Source organism: Sciurus carolinensis, chromosome 3 (assembly GCF_902686445.1).
Source record: "Sciurus carolinensis chromosome 3, mSciCar1.2, whole genome shotgun sequence".
NCBI classification, from domain to species: domain Eukaryota; kingdom Metazoa; phylum Chordata; class Mammalia; order Rodentia; family Sciuridae; genus Sciurus; species Sciurus carolinensis.
In genome coordinates this window covers 124050753-124065113 of record NC_062215.1, presented here as the reverse complement: position 1 = coordinate 124065113, position 14361 = coordinate 124050753, and the positions used below count along the sequence as shown (strand labels likewise).

General features: G+C 33.8%; 1 protein-coding gene across 3 annotated transcripts in view; it reads left to right on the top strand.

Annotated features, from left to right (window-relative positions):
- The window catches only part of Chn1 (chimerin 1), a 174792-nt gene that overhangs the window by 71351 nt on the left and 89080 nt on the right, over window positions 1-14361 (top strand). The gene's annotated exons all lie outside the window — the stretch shown is intronic.

The window sequence follows — 14361 nt, the reverse complement described above, 5'->3', positions numbered from 1 at the left end:
AATATGTGGTATATATACACAGTGGAGTTTTATTTAGCCATAAAGAAGAGTGAAATTATGTCATTTGCAGGTTAATGGATGAAACTTGAGAATATTATGTTAAGTGAAATAAAACTCAAAAAGTCAAGGGTCGTATGTTTTTTCTTATATGGAAGGCTAAAGAAGAAAAAAGAAAAGAAAGGTGGTGGTGGGGTGGGGGAAGATCAGCAGAGTAGAAGAAAGAGACCAGGGGGGAGGAAGGAGGAGAGAACACAGGGAAATACTGAGGAATGACATTGCCAAATTGTATTGTTGTATCAGGTGCATGTACAGATGTGTAACAATGAATGCCATCACTATGTACTACTATAATGTACTAATTAAAAAAATATGTAAAAAAGAAATTATGTTAGTGCTTAAGGCTAACATGTGTTACTCCTTCTCCAACCAGTTATGCCTGTGAGTGAACAGGGATATCATCCTGTCCACAAGATTTAATATTAATTTTTCTGATAATTAGAATGATGTAATTCATCATTATTTCATACCAAATTTTGAATATGTTGCATTCTTAGAGAATAGAGCTTGTCATAGTAGTTTATGAAAATTTGCTTTTTGTGGGAAGTTATGAAGAATAAATCTCCCTTCAATTCTTTTTTTTTTTTTTTTTTTGAGATTTTGATTGTGGTATAGAGGGACAAACATCTCTTTTGGCAATCCAAATACCTATTCATTTTATCACTGTTGGAACTAGAAGACTGATTGGAGGCAAATCACAGAATTTCTTTTTGCTTTCTTTATTTTTGACTCCTAACATTTTGTACTAGAATTCTGCAGCATTGCATTTTCAAATAGTCTGGTCATCTGATTGTCTGGGGTAAGTAAGCCTTGATGTAAAGGCTAGAGGAGCAAAGTAAGGAAGAGGAGGTGGGTAAAATAGGAGGCAGAAATCTACCCTCTTCCTTTCCTCTTTGTTGCTGTTTCTCCTACCTTTCTCCAGGATCATATGCCAGTTATAAAACTTTAATTTGAACTAGTTTTGCCTCTTGGAAAGTTCAAGTACTTCCATTGCACTCTGTTGGATCTCATCCTTTAACAGCTGCCATGCAGTTTTCACTGGCTGACTGTAACGAATATTTGAAAACCAAGGATTTATTTTGGAGTGAAGTTGCTCCCAGACCTTCCATGGTCTTCTTCTTGCTCGCCCTCTTATCCTCTCTCATTCTACTCATGACCCTAAGTTTATCCTCACTGTATCTATATCCACATGACCCCACAAACCTTAGAATAAAAATTAGAGAACAGGTAATCATTAGATGGATGGGAGAATTAATTCATAGTTCTGGGGTAATATAAATTATTTTGTTATAATTGAAAATCACTGTAGGATGTTATTTGTAAAAGGAGCTCTCATGGGGATAGGAATAATTAGCGAGCATGCATTGTGAGTTGTTCATGTGCGGAAATGTGATTGATACTTGTTTTAAACTAGATGCATAGCAGAAAAGTGTAGTATTCTTATGTGATACTCCCAATTTATATCAGTTCGTTTTGCTTTTAACATCATACATGATCCATTTGGGGATAACAATTTGTCTAATTTCTAGCCATCAGTGTTCATTATGCATTTGCTCTAAAATCTGAAATGTCTTGAACTCAGGGTTCTCAATAGTCACCTCAGCACCAAATGACTGAAGCTGCTCATCACTTGGCCTTCCAAATGTGCTGTAATATCTGTATTCCCTTTATAAGCTGATGACCCTGTTATTCAGTCTGTTCCACAAGATAAAAACCAAGAAATTATTTTTCTCTTAGGTTTTAAGACCCTGGAACCATTCATCTAGAGGCCTCCGCCTTACAATACACTGCACACTATATCCATATCAAATATATATATATTTTTTTCCTTTTCTTTTTTTAGGGGGGATTACTGGAGATTGAACTCTCAGGGGCACTTGACGACTGAACCACACTCCCAGCCCTTTTTTGTATTTTATTGAGAGACAGGGTCTCACTGAGTTGCTTAGCACCTTGTTTTTGCTGAGGCTGGCTTTGAACTTTCGGTTCTCCTGACTCGGCCTCCCAAGCCACTGGGTTTACAGGTGTGTGCCGCCGCCGCACTGTTAAAATATATCAAGGTTTTTTAAAAATATAAGTTGCTTTTAAAATTAACTGTAGTTTTGTAGTTTTCCTTTTGTGTCCTGGATCCACACCTTTCTTTAACAAAAAAAAAAAAAAAAAAAAAACAACAACAGAAAAGGAAAAACAAAAAAACACCTAAAAATCTGAAGGCAGTAATTAGCATTCACTTAGTTGTAGGGGTGATTAGTTGTAGGGATTAGTAGGGTATAAGTTTTCAAAGAACATACCTCCCCTCTGTTATTGGCATCTTCCCTCATCCTCCTTCACCAGTGAACTGTGTGTGTAATGTGAGGTGATATTTAGGGGAGTGTATAGTATATATACTGTCACTGTGCCAGTTTTCTGCAGTCGGAATAAAAGGTTCTTACCACATGTCATGGAAGGTCCACTGTGGGTGAAATCTTTCTTTCCTCTTTAGCTGTGTCTTCATCCATTCCTCATTTTGGCCTGAATTTTAGGCCAGGCCTTGTCTGGCTTTTCTGCCTCTGCCCACATTTATGCTTTGATTCAGGAAAAAAGTTGCTCAGTTAAAGTTTGTTGTAGAAGAAATCATATCCATAGACACTTGCATATTCCAAGTGGGCAGGCAAAGAGAAGGCCCTGGCACTGGGTGATGATTCATGGGTTTCGGAGGGACTCGGGATTTTCTCTCTGTTGATTATGACATTTGAATTAGCTTAAGGAGATTTTGCGACAAATATCATTTATTAGTAATATCATTTAAGAAGTTGATTGAAAACGTGTTTCCCAAAAAGTTTTCATAGTTTTAAAACTAGTTTTTTAAAAGACCATTTTATGAGGTACTGTATATTTATTCCTGCTAGAATAAAAAATTGTTAAGTTCAGTTTGAACGTTTTTTATTTGGTCTGTCTTCCAATCTCTGGTATTTCTATTTGTCCTTCCTCCCTCCCTCCCTCCCTTCCTTCCATCCGTTTTTCAATGCTGAGGTTTGAACCCTGGACCTCACACATACCAGCATACACTTCTACCACTGAATTATATCTTCAGTCCTCTGCTATTTTTGATCTGCTTTTAAACTCATCCATTGAGTTCTTAATTTCAGATACTGTGTTATTGTTTAGAACCAGAATTTTCATTTGCTTCTTAGAAATAGTGAAATAAGGAGAGGACAAAATTTGTGGAAAGGTGATTTGAGTGATCACATGAAATGACCTTTTCAAGATTTGGATATATTTTTTTCATTGCTACCACTGTACCTGATAAAAATCTAAACAATTTCTGGGTAGATATATACTCACAATCTATTCAGAGAGAATTTTTTTCATTGTTTTTATCTGAAAATTGCATGCTTTTCTTTTAATTACTGTGACTGCAAGAAAGTCTTTACTAACTCAACACTTTTGTTACTGACATTGACTTTTTCTCCTTAAATAACTACAGTAGTAAATAGGTGAAATTATAGCTGTACATTAGGTTCTTAGTGTTGCTCCTTCCAAGTCTTCCATTCAATACAGGGCACGTTTACTTGGACTCTGTCCAAGAGTTTTCTTAGAAATATGAAAAAAAATCATTATTACTCATTTGATATGGCATAGGACTAAAGTTATACATTGCTTTGGTATGTTCTTGGGCTCTCTGTTAACATTGTTTCCCTTTGATAAAAGATATCCCTTTTTCATAATTGCTTAAATAGTTAAGTTAATTCATTTTTACTGAGAAGAAAAAAAATCTTAAGTATATATTTTATAAAAACTAAGGAAAATGCAAGAAGAAGAAACATTTAAAACAATACCACTTAAACAGAAACCCTTTCAATGTAATGTATAAATTGAAAGAGGAAGATCAGAAAGAATAAGAAATTGAGATTTTTAAAAATTATCATAGAATAATTGCAGTTACCTACTCTCACTGTTGAGACTTTGGAAATGAAATTGTAGTTTAGATTTTAGAGTGTGACAAACCTTTGTTCTAGTTGTCTGACCTATAAATAGTAAACCTTTTTAGACTTTAGTTTCTAATTTGTAAAATGAGCATAATCCAGTATTTCTCCAAAAAAATTTTTAAGTCTGTTATCCCACTTTCAAGCATTATATTCTCAGCTGGGTGCAATGGTGCAGACCAGTAATCCCAGCTACTTGGCAGGCTGAGGCAGGAGGATCTGGAGTTTGAACCATCCTGAACAACTTAGTGAGACCTGTCTCATAATAAAAAGGGATGGTAAAGTGCCCTTAGGTTTAATCACCAGTACCACAAACAAACTAACAAATCAAAAAATTATATTTTCTATCAGTTGATATGCTTTCAGCTGCAAGTATTATCCAATACTCAAAATAAGTAGGCTTTACTGGCTTAAGTGTAATTTATTTAAGGAAATACTTCACATAATGAAAAATTCAGAAATGTTTAATAGTAGCATATATGGTCAGTACCCCTGTGATGTCATGAAGGAATTGTGGTCTTTCTGTTTCTATTCATGGCCACTCACAGCATCAGCTCCAATTTAAGGTTGGTTTTCCTTGGGGTCAAAAGATAGCTGTCAGAGTTATGTGTTTCCTTGTTCATCCTAGCAAGAGAATACAAAGGAGCCTTTCCTCCCCATACAAGTAAGTATACATCTTTCCCTTTCCTACTTCTGAATTAGAATACCTGCAGAAAAATACATGTAGTGATTGCTCATCTAACTAGCACCTGCTCCCAGCGCTCAGAAATGGGGTCAACCTCTTCTGAAAAAGAAGTCTTTGAGAGCAAAGCCGAATGAGCAAACAATGTCTATAATTTTCTTGCTTTAAACAAAGGAAGAAGGTTAAAGAAGCAAGAGGAAACTGGATACCAGTTAAACAGTCAAACATGGCCAATGTAGCTTAGTAGGCTATAGTTATTAAGATAGTTTACTTGTTAGGCAGTGAGAATGAACCCTTCAAATCTTGAACTTCTGGGGTTGTGGCTCAGTGGTAGAGCACTTACCTAGCATGTGTGAGGCACTGAGTTTGATTCCCAGCACCATATATAAATAAATGAATAAAATAAAGGTCCATCAACATCTTAAAAAAAAAAAATATACATATATATATATATATATCCAGAGCTGGGGTTATGGCTTAGTGGTAGCACACTTGCCTTGCACATGTGAGACCCTGGGTTCAATCCTCAGTACCACATAAAAATAAAATAAAGGTATGTCCACCTACAACTAAAAAATATACTTAAAAAAGTACTATATTCAATTGTAGCTTTAGAAAATAGTAGGAAAATCACGTATGAGTTCCAAAGAAAGTTTGTTTATTTTTGTTGTTGTCTTCTTTTTGAGGTACTGGGGATTGAACTCAGAGACACTCTACCACTGAGTTACATCCCCAGCATTTTAATTTTTTTTTTTAAATTTTAAGATTGAGTCTCACTAAGTTGCTAAGGCAGGTATGTGCCACCATACCCCACCAAAGACAGTGTTAAAGGAGGCCAGGCACCAAAGTTTGGTAAATTGTGTTTTGGTGGTGTTCTTTTGCATATAATATTTTTAAAACTTGGTTTAAAATATTATTTTCCAAATTGACTTAATTTAATAATTTAATAATTAATTTAATAATTAATGATAATATTGGAAAACCCACCTGGTGTTAATAATTTTAGCCCATTGAAATCCATAGTACTTTTGACAAATATGTGCCTTAAAATACTTATCCCTGGTGTCACTAATATGTATCAAGGCCTTTCACGGAAATTAGGGTCTTGGTTGTCATGGTTAAATTGGGGTAGTTAAGATAATCCCCCAGATAACCGAGCCATCGAAAATAGCACCATTTATTATCTATATTTTGCCCAGTATTATTCAAGTAGGTCAAGCAAAGAAGAAGACATTTAAGCTGGCTCTTTAAAGGAGACTAGAAGTTTATTAGGTAGAAGCACTAATTTATAGAACATGGAATGTTTGGTGTCTGTCAAGTTGCTAGGGAATTTGGGGGACAAGAAATTTGAGGAATAAGTATGCCTGGAAAGCCTGGTATTTCATGCCTAAGAGTTTAGGCTTAGCAGGATGTTGTGGCGCAGGCCTGTGATCCCAGTGACTCTGGGGCCTCAGACAGGAGAATTGCAAATTCAAGGTTAGTTTCAGCAAAGACTGTTTCTCAAAATATAAAGTAACTAGGGCAGGGGATGTACCTCAATGGTAGAGCACTCCTGGGTTCAATCCCCAGTACCACCAAAAAATAAAAATGTTTAGACTTTATCTGTAGGAAATAGGAGTCACTGAAGGCTTTGAATAGAAGGCAGTGATGGTTGCATTTACCATTTAGGTCATTTTGGAAGCAGTAAGAATGATGAATAGAAAGGGTGGTGCTAACTGAATTTTACCAGAATTTAGATTTTTTTCTTTTTAGTTGAACCTAGGTAATTAATTTAATAAGCAGTTTTCCTTTGGCTATGGAGAACTGATCTTCAAAAAGGTTTCTTGATAACTTATAGATTTTAAAGGGCTCACTTTGAAAAGAAATGTTAGCTCTAAATTTGGCAACTCCAGAGACATTTCTGTTAATCTGACTCATTTTAGCTTCTCTAAATTGGGAGAAGAACACAATGACATATGTGCAAGAGTTTTGATAATCCCCAAATCCTTTATCTGGATATTCCAGGACAGATTTGGGCATATTCCTGAGAATGCTTCAAGCCCACAGTACTTGGAACTTTCCTGTTAAATTTATGACTAACATCAAGATAAGAATTATTTGGAGTTTTCAAACAATGAGAATTATAAAACTGAAAAAGCATGATGGTTGGACAAATTATATTTTCTTTTAAAAATGTCATTTCTTATTTGATAAATTCTGAAATGTCATATCCTATGTTAATCTAAAAACTCATTACACAGAACAGTAATAAAATAAAAACTCATTACACAGAACATAATTCTTAGGTAAAATTATGTATCTTTGGGTGTATTTATAAGTATATCTAAAAGAATGATCACCAAATTGTTCAGTGTTTATCTTTGAGCAGTGAACCTAAAGGTGATTTTTACTTCTTTGTACCTTTTAAATTGCCTGATTAAAAAAAAAAAAAAAAAAAAGAATTGTATATATCATTTTATAATTAGAGAAAAACATCAATAGGATTGTTTTATTTTTAGAAGAAAGATGTTATAACTAACATTTTTAGAAGAAATGTTATAACTAACATTAGGTCAAAATGAAAGTCAATACTTCCTAAATTTCAGAAGATTTGACTATAAATGGAATGTATCAACTTACTTAACTAATCGATCAAAAGAAAGATTGGTCAGCCATAGGGCCAGAGAAAGAGAAGTCACAGGCCAGTGTTTGAGAATCTACTCAAGGTCTATGTGGGACAGGAGTCTCGGCCAACACTGGTAAGTGCTGTCTCCAGCATGGAGTGAGTACCAAGCGCCATGTGGGTCTCCCTACAATTACTCTTAACTACTTGGATTCTTTTTCTGCAGTACTTTTCAGCACTTTAGTATGGTTAATAGAACTCATGTGATCATGAGACTCTCTTTCTGGAGTCTCTCAGGGAAACACACTTTGAGCAATGATTCACACAGTTCCCCTTGGTCTGGACTCCTTGCTCACTGAGCACCTTCTGATTAATAACTGTCCTTGTGTTCTGTTTACGGGGAGAGAAAACTTAAAATAGATGAACTATAAGAGCCTTGAGTTATTTTCTCATTTTCAGTTAACAAATTAGTATTAAAGGCTGGGAATAGAAAGGAAAAGAAGGAAGAAAATCTATCAAGTTTCTTCTGTTCGGAAAATTCAGATAAGCACAAAACTCCTAATCCCCTAACCCTGAGTTTTCTCAGCCCTCTTTTTGATCAGTGAACCTGAAAGACTATAGAAAAGAAAATTTAAGGGGTAGTGGCTTCACCAGTTCTTTTTTTTTCATGTTTTCTTTTTCTTTTTTTCTTCTTCTTTTCCTTCTTTCTTTCTTTGTGTGTGTGTGTGTGTGTGTGTGTGTGTGTGTACCAGAAAAAGACTTGCCTCCTATCCAAAGACTGTTATGAAACATGTACCTTTGGCAACCAAGCACTGTTTCTATATATTACAAAATTGCAACTTTTTTTTCTACCTCTATTTGCAAGCATGACTTTTGCATGTTCTCATATCATACTTTTTTTAAACAGTTTTTTAAGTTATAATTAGCATACTAATTCAGCCATTTAAAATGTACAATTAAATGGTTTTTAGTATATTCACAAAATTATGCAACATAATTTTAGAACATTTTATCACCCTAGAAAGAAACTCTATATCTGTTAGCATTCACTTTTCATTTCTCCTCTTCAGCTCTCTCATCCCTAGGCAACCACTAATCCACTTCCATCTATATAGATTTATACATCCTGGACATTTCATACAAATGATATCATATAACATGTGACCTCTTATGACTGAAATCTTTACATTAGCATGTTTCTCAGGCTGATCCATGCTGTAACACTTAGCAGTACTTTATTCCTGTAGTTAATGAATAATACTAGAAAAAATATTCTAGTGTATAGATATACCACATTTTTCCATCAGTTGATGGACATTTGAATTGTTTGTACTTTTTGGCTATTATGAATAATGCTGCTATGAATATGCTGTTATGAACAATACTATGTTTAAGTTTTTGTGTAGACATAAGTGAAATTACTGGGTCATACTTTTAAGTAATTTTTAAGTAATTTTTTTGGGACTGGGTTGTAGCTCAGTGATAAAGCATATGCTTGGCATGCATGAAACCTGGGGTTGAATTCCTGGCACCAAAAAAAAAAGTAATCTTTTGAGAAACTACCAAATTGTTTTCCAATGTGGTTATACCTCCAGAGTCCTACAGCAGTGAAGGGAAGTTCCAATTTTTCCATATCCTGTCAGTATTTGTTGTTATGTCCTTTTGAATATAGACATCCTAGTGTGAAGTGATAGCTCCTTTTGGTTCGATTTGTACTTTACTCTTAAATGGCACTTTATTTTTCAAATTTTTATCCTCAGCCTAGTTTTATTCCCTAGTATCTTGTCTATTCAAACTTCAGTTCTCTCTCAAAAGTACGCATACATAGCAATAGATTTAAAGCAGAAGGTAGAACCAAAAAAACTAAAGAAATGTATTTTAAGGCAAATTCCATTGACCATTAGATTATAGGTGGAGTTGTTTTGGAATTAATGAATAGGAACTCTAAGAGGATGATCACTCTCTAATCTCTAAGCTACTTTGTAAAGGAGAACTAGAATCTGAGGTCTGTCTGCTTTGAAGTGCATTAGGAGATGTACTGGATTCTCTTTTTAACATCTGTTTCTCAGTAAACAGATACAACTCCAGAATGTGTTGATAACACATTGTTATTTTTTTAAAAAATTATTTGACACATCCAGACATTTTATTAATGGACTTTAAAGTTTTGTAAATATAACAATAGCCAACATTTATTAAATACTATTGTAGGCATCATAGTAGGTACTTTATGTGACTAGAATTTCACAGCCTTTTTCATATTGTAGTACTTAAAGAAAAAGATGCTGTTGGGTGGTACCTGGAGGCAAATGCACATTTAACTGATCATGGCCATGCCTGACCCAAGGACTTTTGTCATCTCAGATCCTTCTTAGCCTCCTTAAAGACTAGATAAGTTGGATATCTTGTCATCTGTATCCTGTTTGTGACAGCAGGTTGGAAAACTGAGTTTTATTTACAGAATAAGCCCAAGCTGTAGATAATAGTTTTTTCTGTATTTTACAGATGAGGAAACCAAAGCTTAACTTTCTCAAGAGCAAAAATCCAAGAAGTGGAGAAATATAACTTCTTAAAAACGACATCTAAAAATAAACCTGCATTTCTTTTTATAAGTTGATAAGAGGTGTGATACAGGAATAAACTATCAGCTTTTAAATCAATGACATTTTTAAAATTAAGATTTTAAAGTTAGCAACGCATTACCATTTTTATAAAGCAGAAGAACATTCAGAGTTTCTAAAGATGAGAATTTTTCCAACTAATTCTCAAGAGTTAATTTTCTATCTACCAAAAGAGAAAAGTCAAATGTATTTGAAATTTAATAATTTATATTAGTATTCCATTATAAGATCACTGTGTGATTATTTAACAAAATAAGTAGGGGCTGGTGATGCAGCTTAGTAGTAAAGGGCATACTTAGTATGCATTAGTCCCTGAGTTTAATCCCCAGCATCAAAAAATAGAATAGTAATAATACATATTTTGAATAACCATAACAGCAGTAATTCTCCTAAAATAGCAACATATGTGCATCCATGTCATTTATTACATCTTTATTATGATTATGAAAACAACAGATAGATGTGTTAAAATTGTTTTCATATAAGAAGAATGTGTATGTGGTGACTATGTACTTCCCCATCATATCCTTCTATTTCCACTTCCTAGATAATGCCATTCACAATTGATTGCCTATCTTTACAGAAATTGATTGTGCATCTATTTTTATGGCATGTATGTATATTTCTTTTTTTTTAAATGATATTTTTTAAGGGGAGGTTAACTGTAGCACCAAAGATGATCTGTAGTATTGCAGAGGCTTGCACTATTATCTGCCTGGATGTATAGTTGTGTAACAAACAGCTAATGCCTGTCAAAAGTATTCATTATGTTATTTATTTATTAATTTTGCTGATAATTGGTAGTTTAAGAACATGTTGAGTTAGATTCTTCCAGTTTAACTTCAGTGCCTATGATGGGGGTTGATGCTTGCTGATAGAATGGACAATAAGATGATAAAATAAGACTCCTGTATTTTGTAAATTCATTTGCGATATAATTTATTGTAGCTTTGAGTTCAGAATGCTGATAAAATTCTATTATATAAGGGATTCCTGGGAGAATGTTATTTGATCTTTACAGTTTTGAAGATTTAGTATGTAGAAACTATTGCTACTGTATTAGAAAATTTAAAAATGCATTGTGTTAAAAATTGTAATTTTACTAATGATTAAGGAGAACCCATAATTCCTAATTGAATCTCAAGATGTTAGTTTGACTTTTAAAGTGAACTGGGTAAAGCCAGAGAATCATAGTAGATATTAGTAAAGGGGCTTTAACATTTTTATAATATTGGAAATAGGTTGAAATCTTTTTTCATATTTTAAGAAAAGGATCAAAAGGAACTGGGGAAGAATTGTGTTGTTAGTAGGCGTTGACGTGTAATGTACTATGTGTTCTTTTGATCCAGTAGCTCATGATAGGTTTAGTTGGTTACCATGGTTTCATTTCATTTCCTGCAAACCTTCCTGTGCTATTCCAAATAAGTAGCAAATAATGTTCTGTAGAATAATTTTTCAAAACTGTTTTTCTGCTTCTTTTGGTAAGACTATGAATCACTTTATGGGAAATATTCTGGATTTAAGAATAGGTAATAACACACTTGACAGTAGAATTTGGTGGTCCTGCAGTATCAGAAAATTGATATTGATGAAAGAATAGCAAATTTACTTGAAAATATAATACCATATTATCAGTGCCATAAGCTTAAAAATATTGGTATAGGTTGAATATTCCTTAGCTGAAATGCTTGGGACCAGAAGTGTTTTGAATTTTAGGTGTTTTTTAAATTTTTAAATTTTTTTTTTTAGATTTTTACAGTTTTTGCAATATATATAGTGAGATATCTTTGGGATGAAACCCAACTCTGAACATAATTCATTTATTTCATATACCCCTTATATACATAGCCTGAAGGTAATTTTATGTTATACACGCACATACACACACACACACACACACACACACACACACATACATGCTTATATGTATATATGTGAAGGTAATTTTATGTTTATATATATATGTTTATATATAATATTTTAATTTAAAGTTTATATATGTTTATATATATAAAATTACCTTCATATATATACATATATATGATTCATATATATACATATATATTTGATTTATGTGTATATGTGTGTGATGCTAGGGATCAAATCCAAGGCCTCAGGCATGCTATGCAAGTACTTTACCACTAAGCTAAATCCCTAAACCATTTTACTGTATTTTTAACATGCCTGCATTTTAATTGTGATCTGTCAAAACAGAACAAGGGAGGAATTTTTCACTTGTGGCAACATCTTGGCACGCAACGAATTTTGAAGTTTGGAACAGTTAAAATTTTTGGATTAAAGATGTCCAGTCTGTATTAATAATTTCAATTTATATGAGTTACTCTCCTGCTAGGTAATTGATATGACACATTAGAGTGGGTACTTTAACGTAAGGCATCCCTTACTTGAAAAAGTAGATACATTCCTAAAAATGTGCCTAAAATTGAATTGTATTGCAAATGCACAAAAGGAAATAGTTATTTAAGGAAATTAGTATATTTTCTTAGTATGTATACAATAAAGAAAACATTAAAATGTAGAAAACTTCAAAGAAAAGGAAAAAGATCACCTCTCAAACTACTACCCAGAAATAATCACATCCCCAGCCCTATTTTGTATTTTATTTAGAGACAGGGACTCACTGAGTTACTCTGCGCCTCACTTTTGCTAAGCCTGGCTTTGAACTCTTGATCCTCCTGTCTCAGCCTCCTGAGCCACTGGGATTACAGGCATGTGCCACCGAGCCTGGCGTGGCATTTTTAAAGCTTATACTTTTTTAAAAAAATGTTGTTGTTTGTTTTTAGAAAATTGTAACGGTATTTTTATCTGTGCTAGGGATACAAGAATGAATAAGTCATAATCCCTGGCCCTAAGGAATTTAACAGTTTATCAGATAGAAAGAAAATTAGACTTTAATGAAATTGGCCCACAAATATAAAGCTAAAAATTGAGGTGAGTGCTGTAGAGGGGAACCACAGGACATTCAGACTATATAAAGGGGGAGTTGGTCTAAATCCAAAGTCTCAATCTAAGTCTAAATTATAAACAGCAAAGGCCTTTGTGAGAAAGTCAAGTCTAATTTGAGAATTGAAGGCCATTTAAGAGTAAATTAAAGAAAGAGAGTGAGTGAGAACAGGGAATAGAGGGAATCCTACAGTGGACTTGCATGTCCAGGTTATGGCTGTCATGTGGGTCCCAGCAATGCCCAACCATGCGTAACTCTAAAGGAAGGGTGTGACTAGGGCAGAGTGAGCTGGAGAGTGAGGGAAGGAAGCTGTACCATTTGCTTCCTAGAGTCCTTGGTAAGGTATTTGTTCTTTATCCCAAATAGCTGGGATTATAGGCATGCACCACCACACCCAGTTTATGGTATATTTTATGTATTTAACTTTTTAATCCTCTACTAATTTATTCTGATGTCATATGAGGTAAATATTTTCCCAACTGTATTCTATGTCATGCTTTCTTCAAGATATTTTAGATGTCACAGAAATAAGTTAAAATAAAGCTGGGTAATATTATATTTTGTATCTCTGTCCTGAAGAAATTTTTATAGACTCTGAAAAGTCTTGCAGGCAAACAAATTAAACACACATATATACATGAAAACTGATAAATTTGTTCAATTTATATAATAATTTATTAAACTTTTATATATATATATGGATATATTAGTAAATATATATAGAATATATTTACTAATAACTAACCGGTCATTCAAATTCTGGGTAGTACTTTCTTTTCTAATTATTGGGAATTATTCTTAACATCTTATTGCTAATCAAGTGTACTGTGTCATTTGACACACACCTTAAACGGATTTACATTTCTTTTTCCTATCCTTAACCCTTATCAAAAAGATGTGGCCAGCCAAGTGAGGTTGTATGTCTCTGTAGTCCCAGCTACTCATGAGGCTGAGGCAGGAGGATTATTTGAATGCAAGGGTTTGAGACTACCCTGGGCAACATAGCAAAACCCTGCCTCAGACAGACAGACGTGCTTAGTCATGTAGACCAGGGGTTGGCACACTTTTTGGTAAAGGATATAGTAGTACGTATTTTAGGTTTTGAAGGCCAATTGAGAATATTTTGTTATATAAATATGTACATATCTACTTAATATAAAAATTTAAAACCCATTTTTAGCTTGCCAGTCATTCAAAAGTAGACAGTGGCCTAGATTTGAGCTTCAGGCTAAAGCTTGCTGGTCTCTGGTGTGGACCCCTGCCTGTGTTACTGCTATATATGTGGCAAATCTTTGACCTCTTTACCCATTCTGAAGTTGACAAATATACTGGGTCATGGACAAAGGAACCAAGATGATATTTATAGGATGTCAATGTTTTTATTTTCACTTGACTTTTGTTTTTCCAGTATAGTTATTATTTTTAATCAGTGATTTTTTTTAGCTTATTTACACCATGACTCTTTACAT